This window comes from Rhinopithecus bieti, unplaced genomic scaffold, assembly GCF_001698545.2.
Source record: "Rhinopithecus bieti isolate Rb0 unplaced genomic scaffold, ASM169854v2 scaffold_64799, whole genome shotgun sequence".
In the NCBI taxonomy this organism is placed as follows: Eukaryota; Metazoa; Chordata; class Mammalia; order Primates; family Cercopithecidae; genus Rhinopithecus; species Rhinopithecus bieti.
Genome location: NW_016824661.1, coordinates 322961 through 332322, shown reverse-complemented (window position 1 = coordinate 332322; position 9362 = coordinate 322961). Strand labels below are relative to the sequence as shown.

General features: G+C 41.5%; 1 long non-coding RNA gene across 1 annotated transcript; it reads left to right on the top strand.

Moving 5' to 3' along the window:
• The first annotated feature begins 213 nt into the window (after positions 1-213).
• LOC108522368 (uncharacterized) lies at positions 214-8666 on the top strand. Its single transcript, XR_001883437.1, has 2 exons — positions 214-320; positions 8343-8666. It is a non-coding gene; the product is annotated as an uncharacterized LOC108522368 (long non-coding RNA).
• The last annotated feature ends 696 nt before the right edge of the window (positions 8667-9362 follow it).

Below are 9362 nucleotides of genomic sequence, written 5' to 3'. Positions count from 1 at the left end.
CATGATATAAGTGCTGATTTTGTCCCTGGGATGCCCTTGCAGTTAGCTTTTGAGTGCTCTCCACATGACCAAGCTGTGCTAAGCACCTTTTCATTGTGTTTCACATGCCTTTTGGGGGTTGTTTATCACAGATGAAAAGAACAAAGACAAAACAAAACTATTTTGGTGCTTTAAAACATCATGATCAGTAACCAGTTTCTATTCTACACAAGAAAACTTTCTAGGATCACACCCTCCCAAAGGGCATGCTACAGTTGTTTCTTGATCCAAGATATCTGTGATCAAACAAGTTCCAGAAACGCAGGATTGGACCAAGCAAGGTGGGTTTCTTGGAGCAGAACAGTCCTAGCCTTTATTCTGCTGGGGAATCTGCAGCTCCCTGTGAGGGAAGTCCAGCACTGGACAGCACAGGCTTAACAGACAGAGGAGAGCTTTCCTGAGGGTCATTGCAAGGGATCAGTATCTGTTAAGATATTATTTGCAAAATGATATACTCGATTTATGATTCTAAAGGTGAATTTCTGTGGCTTCTGCTTGCAAACTTTCACGTATTCTAGCTAGGCATACATAAACCAAAACTAAAATTCTAAGCCGCCCAGCCAACTGAACGAACCTCCCTTCTTGGCCAAGGGAATCCCAAAGAAACTTCAAAAACCAGTTCAGGTCATGATGGAAAAGGCAGCCAGACATGCATTATTATGCCCTCCTCCCTTTAGGAATTTAGGTACAACAGACCAGCATTAATACTGAAATGGAGATCTTCAGACTGATAACACGGACTCTTTGTAGCAACAAGATACCAAATTCGAATTCCATCCTGACTCTGGTATAGCATCACATGACAGAAAACAGATCCTGAAGGAAATCAAAGTATTTTACCCCACTATATATTAATATTTCTTTGACATATTTTGGAAGGGCTCTGCATAGCCTTCCCTTGTGAGGGAAATTTGCATTTTGTAGAGAATCTCCTTCCCTTACTAGATCTTTTCCACAGAGTCTGACACCTTTTAAGGTTTGAAAAGAGACATTTACCATGAGTGTCTCTGAAGTCTGCTAACTGGAGGCTTCATCTACATAACAAGAACCTTGGCTTCTACAACCTCCCTTATCTTAACTCAAGTATGTCTTTCTGCTGACTACAAAGCTTTCAACAAAACTTAACTCTTTCAACCAATTGCCAATCAGAAAATCTTTAAATTCAACCTATGACCTATGAGTCCCCTCGCTTCTAGATGTTCTGCCTTTCCAGGCTAACTAAATGTAAAACTTACCAATGTATGTCTTTATCAATGTACGTCTTTATCAATAACTTATCAATGTATGTCTTTGCCTGTAACTTCTGCCTCCCTAAAATGTGTAGAATCAGGCTGTAACCTGACCACCTTGGCGTGTTCTTAGGATCTCTGAAGGTTGTGTCCTGGGCCAGGGTCACTCATATTTGGCTCAGAATAAACCTCTTCAAGTATTTTACAGAGTTTAGCTCTTTTTGTTTTCATTAATGCATGTAAGACAAAGTGAACAATTAAGTAAATTAAATATAACATTATGCATTTACATTTGGAAAGTTCCAAAGGTGTGGTGGGTGGTGGAAGGATTCATGAGAGAAGTGCCTAGGACAAGCAGCACGCCATTTAACAAATGCTTTCATGTTGCTCCCCTTGAATAAGTATTGCTTTTTCCCTTTACAAACTAAAGTTTATAAACCAAAGTTCTGCTCACATGGATGCTAGAAAACATTTTCTACAAGCAGCCTGGCAACTCATTTGATGGTGTATATGACCATCATATATATATATATACACATATATATGTACACACACGTACACATATATATACACATGTATACATATATACCTGTATATACATATATGTACACATGTATATACATATATACACATATGCATATGTACACAAATACACATATACATAACTGACAAATGGATGCCCATTTTTTTCTGAGGATAATGAGACATAATTTATACATTGTGGAAAGAAAAGAATGAGCAGTTAAATATTGTGCTTTAAAGTTAATTTTGAATCATGATGTAATTCTTCTCCTATATTATCTGCCTATTTACTTCATAAATAAATGAACTAACTGCCTCTGGATTGTACACTTAAAATGGTTACACTTTAAACTGTTTAATTCTATACTATGTGTAATTTAGTTCAACAAAAACAAATCAGCAGAGGCTGGATGTATCCATTAATATTTATTGTCTCACCAATCAAAACTGCAATGGTATACTTTACAAAGAATAGGGTTCATTTGATATATGATAGTTTTGCCAGAGTTCTCTATTTGTTAAAATAATTTTAAGTAATTTGTTTTCACGTATGAAGTCAATGTAAAAAAAATTATAGCATCTTACCAAAAATCCGTAACTTCAGTCTAATCATGAGAAGACATTAAATAAATCCAAGTTGAGGAATATTCAACAAAACACCTGACAAGCAATCTTCAAAACTGTCAAATACAAGGAAAGACTGAGAAGTTGCCACAATCAGAGGAGATGAAGGTAACGTGAATAAATCCAACTTGAAGAATTGGCTGGGTCCTGGCACTGCTTGGGCTTCATGCCCAGAAAACCACTCTGATGATGTGGAATCCTGCACCGGACAGAAAGGCATGTTCTGTGGAAAGACTGCTGAAGCCTGAATGAAGCCTGGAATTTAGTTACTAGTACTGCACTCATATAATTCTTTTACTTTTGATAAATATACAACAATAAATTATATGTTGGGGCAAGAGAACCCTCTGTCTCCCCTGTTGAGGTTTGATACTTGAGTCTGAGAAATGAACTGAAATATACTGATTAACAGGAGATAAGACATAAATTTATTAGGTGCTTGGAGACACACAATACCTAACAATCCAATGAGACTTATATAACCTTTTTCATAGGGGAAACAGAAGCAGGGACTCTAGGCACTGTCAGAAGAAAAGTAAATGATTTCTAGGGGAGATGAGTGGGCTTGAAGAACAGACAAATGCCTGGGACAGTCTATCTGGGCTCTGGGTGTGATGTCCAATCTAGTATCTTCTCCCATGAGTTAATCTTCATTGTTTTATGAAATTATAAGAAGCAGGCTCTGGACAACTGCATTCGTTCCAGAGGAACTTCCCTTAGTTCAGGAAGTGAACCTCAGATAAGGTCCCCTTGCCTGTATTTCTGAAGTGGCAGAGGGACAAGAGTCTTGTACGTGGGGTCATAGAGACCTTGGTTCTGGGGCCACTCTTAGTTCGAAGAGGCCAGCAGGTCAAAGCATTGTACTTTGAGGCTTTGTTTTCTGAACCCCAACGTATGTAAACTGATGGCATTAGAGGCAGCTGGGTGGAAGATACTTGGAACTCTCTGTAATATCTTTGCAACTCTTCTGTAAATTTAATATTATTTCAATGAGAAAATTTTAAGTAAGAAAATAATGAGATTGAGAATTTTAAAAGTCTCTTTTAAAAGTTTATAAATAAATGGGACTCAATCATCTAGAAATTCAGGTAATTTTATTTAGGTTATCTAGAAATCAAATGCTTCTGTCAGCTTCAAATTAATTGGTTGGATGTATGTCAACTGAAATAGATGAAAGTTTCAACCACCTTCCATCTTGGGTTGTATGTCTAGGGGAGGTTCATTAACCTCTTGGTGCTTCAGTTCCTCATCTGAGAAACAAGGTATTTTAGTCAGTTCTGGCAGTCATAACAAAACCCCATAAGTTGTGGGCTTAAACAACTGAAATGCATTTTCTCAGAGTTCTGGAGGCTGGAAGTCTGAGATCAGGGTGCCAGCTTGGCTGGTTTCTGGTGAGGGCTCTCCCTGGCTTGCTAACAGCCACCTTCTTGCTTATGGGTCTTTCTTGCTTGTGGGAAGGGACGGTGTGAGCTCTCCAAAGTCTCATCTTATAAGGGCATTAATTCTGTCATGGGTACCTGTATTTAATCCTTTCTCACACTGCTATAAAGAACCACCTGAAACTGGGTAATTCATGAAGAAAGAAGTTTAATGGACTCATAGTTCTGCAGGTTTAACAGGAAGCATGACTGGGAGGCCTCAGGAAACTTACAATCATGGTGGAAGGTGAAGGGGAAGCAAGCACCTTCTTCACATGGCAGCAGAAGAGAAAGAGTGGGGAGGAAGTGTCACACAGTTTTAAACCATCAGATCTCATGAGAACTCACTCACTATCATAAGAATAGCAAGGGAGAAATTCGTCTCCATGATCCAATCACCTACCATAAGATTTGTCCTCCAGTTAGATGTGAGATTTGGGCAGGGACACAAATCCAAACGTATCAGAATCCCACTCTCGAGACCCCATGTAAACACAATTATATCCCAGCGTCTCACCTCCCAATACCGTCACACTGGAGATTGGGGGTTTAATTTATGAATTTCAGGGGGACGCAATTAAGTCCATTGCATGGGGACCTGCACACCAACAAGGCAACTTGTTTCTGCTGAGTGACATTATGTTTACAATGTTCTGTGAAGTTGCTGCCACGTGGCTGCCCTTCATTGAGCACCAGTACTGTTGTGTGACTGTCAACATGACTCCCCAGCACCTCTGTGGATATGGACAGTGATTCATGGATTTAGGTTCAGCATCTCCCTAACAACAAAACGGTAAGATATTTAACTACATTAAAAAGTGACAGATGACACCACTGTCAGGAATAGATACAAACTTTTCAACTCTTAATTTAATCCAGATCATTTACTTGACACAAGTAACTTCGCATCCATCAGGAGCAAAACGGGTTTAAAAATCCATCCATACCAGAGTGATAAGCTCAGACAGTGCAGGATAGGAGACAATAATGCCACATTAGAAAGGAGGATGACACAGCATGGAAGGCAGAAGGCAGGACCTCCATCCACACAACAATGATGGTAGCAATGCCACCAGAATAGAAAAGGTGTCAGGGAACCCTCTCTGTGGAAGGGCATTAGAACTGGATCCTGAAAGATCTGGATCTGAGGGACTCACCGGAATATAAAGGGGACAAGGAAAATGCAATGACTACAAAACAGTCTGCAGGCCTGTCCCCAGAGATTTCAGGCTGGAAACAAATCTGACTGGGCTGTTCTATAGGTACACCTCTCTGCATTTCTTTGACCATGGTAAAACACTTGGGAACACAAAGCCAGCCAGCAGGACCGTCACCACCACTTTATTTTGACTGAGCCCCAGCTCCAGAGAAGAAGCTTAGAGCCAGGACATCTTCCTCCTGAAGACATCCTCTCACTCACCTCCTCTGTTCCCTGAGCTGTGCATGAAGAAAGGGCTGTAATCAGGAAGTGAGTTTTTGTCTAAAAGGGTTGAATTTCAATGGGTCAAGACTTGGATGTCATAGTGTGTGATGGTTAATATTGAGTATCAACTTGATTGGATTGAAAGATGTAAAGTATTGTTCCTGGGGGTGTCTGTGAGGGTGTTGCCAAAGGAGATTAACATTTGAGTCAGTAGGCTGGGAGAGGCAGACCCACCTTCAATCTGTGTGGGCATAATCTAATCAGCTGCCAGCATGGCCAGAATAAAAGTAGGCAGAAGAATATGGTTCAGTCTCCCAGCCTACATCTTTCTCCTGTGGTGGATGCTTCCTGCCCATGAACATGGGACTCCAAGTTCTTCAGCTTTGGGACTCTTAGGCCTTTGACCACAGACTGAAGACTGCATTGTCAGCTTCCTTACTTTTGGGGTTCTGGGACTTGGATTGACTTTCTTGCCCTTCAGCTTGCAGACAGCCTAGTGTGGGACCTCACCTTGTGATAGTGTGAATCAATATTCTTTAATAAACTCCCCTTTTTAGATACATCTATCCTATTAGTTCTGTTCCTCTAAAGAACCCTGATCAATACACAGTGCCATATGCAGCTTTTATTCCAATGAAGTTAAACCTGAGAAAGAGGCCACACAGGTGGTTCTCCTCTCTGCTCCTCAGAGGAGAAGTCCGCTTGCTTTCCTGGTGACTGACATGCTCTGAGGTTCCTGTCTCATCATTGGTCATCCTTTTTCCACCCCAAACTCGACAACAGGTCGGGACACTCAGAAGCTCAGAGAACTGTGCATGTTTCTACACTGCTGGACAGCTTGATGCTTATGTCCTTCGAGTTCTCCAAGGCTGACCTTCATGTCCTGCAGGAAGGACATTTCAGCCAGCCTGCGTCCCCCACAAAGCAGAGCCTGGGGTGAGAAGTAGGTGCCAGTCCTTCATGAGGTGGTGAGGGTGGAGGATAAGGGAGGTGAGACAAGAACACTGTGAAGCAGAAGTGGTGTGATGTCCAGCATTGCCCCTGCTCCAGGGGCTCCCAGGAGACCCACCAGCCTCTCAGCAGGTGGCCCTATGGTCCACAGGACTTCTCCAGGAGAGCTGATGGGAGGCATTGCACCTCAGAAAATTCTGGAGAGGGAGGGAGGGGTTCTTCCATCTACCTTGCTTCCTCCTACCTCCCTCCACCTTAGAAGAGCTGCCTTATAGGCACTTTCAGGTGTCCCCTCCTGTCCTGGGCAGCGGGAAGTCAGGTCAATGTTCTGGGTCATGGAATTGCATCAGTGTCAAGAAGGAGGCTGACCAGACACAGGCAGAGCACAGAGCCTGAGGGAGAAAGAAAGAAGGGTCAGAGGAGGCTGAGAAGGGTCACAGGCTGAGCTCTCAAAATGGCCCTAGAAGTGTTTTATCTTTCCTCGTTTTTGGCATTTTAAAAAATGTCATTCAGGTATGACACAGCGGGGCTGGGCCAGAATATTCCGCTCACTGAAACATGCTCAGCTGTTGTTCTGGATAAAGGATGTGAGGTAATGAATAATTCCTGAAGTTTGGTGGAGAATTTGGCCACATTTTAAAGGCACTGGAAAGAAAAACATTGTTTCTGCATGTTAGTGAAAGAGTAGTGAAGAGCACAGCGGGCAGTGAGGCTCAGGGGGGAGAAGCAGCCAGGGAAACAGGATCCTGAAGAGGATGCATGGTCTTGATTATCTGGGATGATGCTGGGAATGCTGATGTGGAACCTGCTCCTTTTTAAGTACCACCTTAGTGCCATCAAAGGACTATGGCTGTGAGTGTGTTGAATAACATTTAGATATGCAATCTGAATGTCTTAGTACAGATTGCCAGGTCTAAGAGAGAGTATGTTTTCATTTAATAATAGCTTTGGAGTTCTCATTTCTCTCTGGTGGCATTATTTGTGTCCCTCGGGCTCCTGGTTTAAAATGAAGGGTTCATGGATTGGTCTGATATCAAACCACCAACACAGCCAACACCAAAGTGAAAAGAGAGTCCCAGCAAGGGCAACGAGCCCAGTGATCTCGCCTTTTTGACGGTTCTCATAAATCCAAGCATTTGCTAAAATTAAAATGGCAACCTCAAAGTCAGGCACAGTAGTAATCGAGAAGCAAAATTAGTACATTGCTGGCGAAAATAAAGAGAGAAATTAGAGACTAAAGCCCGTTTAGACTGACAAAGGATGGAGAGGGAGAATTCAGAGGAAACAAAGGGAAATTATACATTATACACATACACACTTAGGATCAGGGACTACAAAGCCACACTGTTACCATGAAAAGCAGACTGTTAAGTTTTATGATTCTCGGAGACAAATGCCTTCCAAGAAGAAGTAAAAAATCCCACTAGGTTTATACAATCCTAGCCAGCAAAGTTTATGCTTTCAGAAAAATGTGTCTGAAAACAGGGAATTACAACACAAACCATTGTGTGCTACCCCCTCCTGCCCTGGGGTTCCATGATGGCTTTCACAGATAGACATAGGAGATATTGAGCTCTAATTCTGCGGTGCATGGGGTTTCTTTACCTCTGGTGGAATTCCTTTCCCTCTGAAATGCTGTTATTCTCAAGGACACTTTTCTTTCTCCCTGGTTTATTGTCTGAGTAAGCCTTTATTGCAGGCAAGGAATCTTTGGCTACACTGGGCAGTGCCAAGAACAGTCAACAGTAAACAAATAGTCATAACATTCAGCAGCATGTCAGTTATTGGAATGCATAAGATAATTGTGGAGCAGGCTCAGGGGGCTTTGCATTTCTCTCCCTCCAGTCCCGGGGATTGCTTGCAAGTTTTCCTTCACATTTTAAAAATATTGGAGCTGCTCCTTAAATATTTTAATGGCCTTTTGCTCCCTCACATTCACTTCGACCCAGCTTTCTGACTTAGCTCTAACAGGACACGAAGCTCTCATCTCTACCCAGTACTTGCTATGTCTACTCAGAAGCCTACTGCTTAAGTTTATTGCCTATTTCTTAGCTGGTATTCTTAGCTATCTCTTTCTGATATGGTCAACTCATAGATTTTGCTCTCTCATGCTTTGTGTCTATGCTTCTCTGCCAGGCAGCAAACCCTGCGATTTGCTTTTGAATCCTACGACTGAGTACTTGGATGGACGGGGTGGTTGCAGGATACCTTTGAGGGATACATGTGAAGGTGGAACCCCCGTGGCATGGAAGCTTCACAAATGTTGCTGTCTCCATGGATCAATTGCAAACACAATGACCTGATGAGCAGAGAAATCCCATCTTGGAAAAAAAGAGAAAGCTGAGTCTACAGAGCCCCGACTTAGGAGTCTAAGACTTGATAATCAATTGTGAAATGTGGAATCTAACAGAAATTTAAATTCTGTCTCTATTATATTAGGGTTAATAAAAAAGGGGCATATACGAGTAGTCTTTAAAAATTCCTTCTTGTGACTCCAGTTAAATAGGCTGAAATGAATTCGTTTAATATGCCTTTCCACATTCTCTGTTAGCCATTTTATTCTTTGAATTATCACATACACAACATTCAATTCTATTTTAAAAATTAATATCCTAGAGTCCCACCTCATACCATTTGCTGAGATTTTCCATTTAATTTTCTTTGACGTGGCTCCTGGTAATGTGGATGTGCCTGTGTGTGGATGCGTGTGTGTGTGTGTGTATGAGAGACAGAGACAGAGAGAGAGAGAAATAAGTGTGTACAGGTCACCCTGGAACAGCAGGGGATTAAGGAAGCCAACCCCTGCATAGAAAAAAATCCATGCATAACTTTTGACTCCTCAAAACCTGAATCACTAATAGCTTACTGTTGACTGGAAGCCTTACTGATAACATAAACAGTAGATTAATGTGTATATTTTATGCATTCATAACATATCTAACATTTTGTAATTGTAAAAATATTTCTAGGCTACACAATTCATCTGTAAGTTTTTAAAAATTGTTGAAAACCTCCAAAATTGTTCCAATATATTGATTGAAAAAAAAATCCACATATAAAAACCTGTGCAATTGAAACCTGTGATGTTAAAGAGACTATTGTACTACGCTTTCAGCATGCGGGCATTTAGTTGGTGCGGGGTTGGTTGGCTGGGAA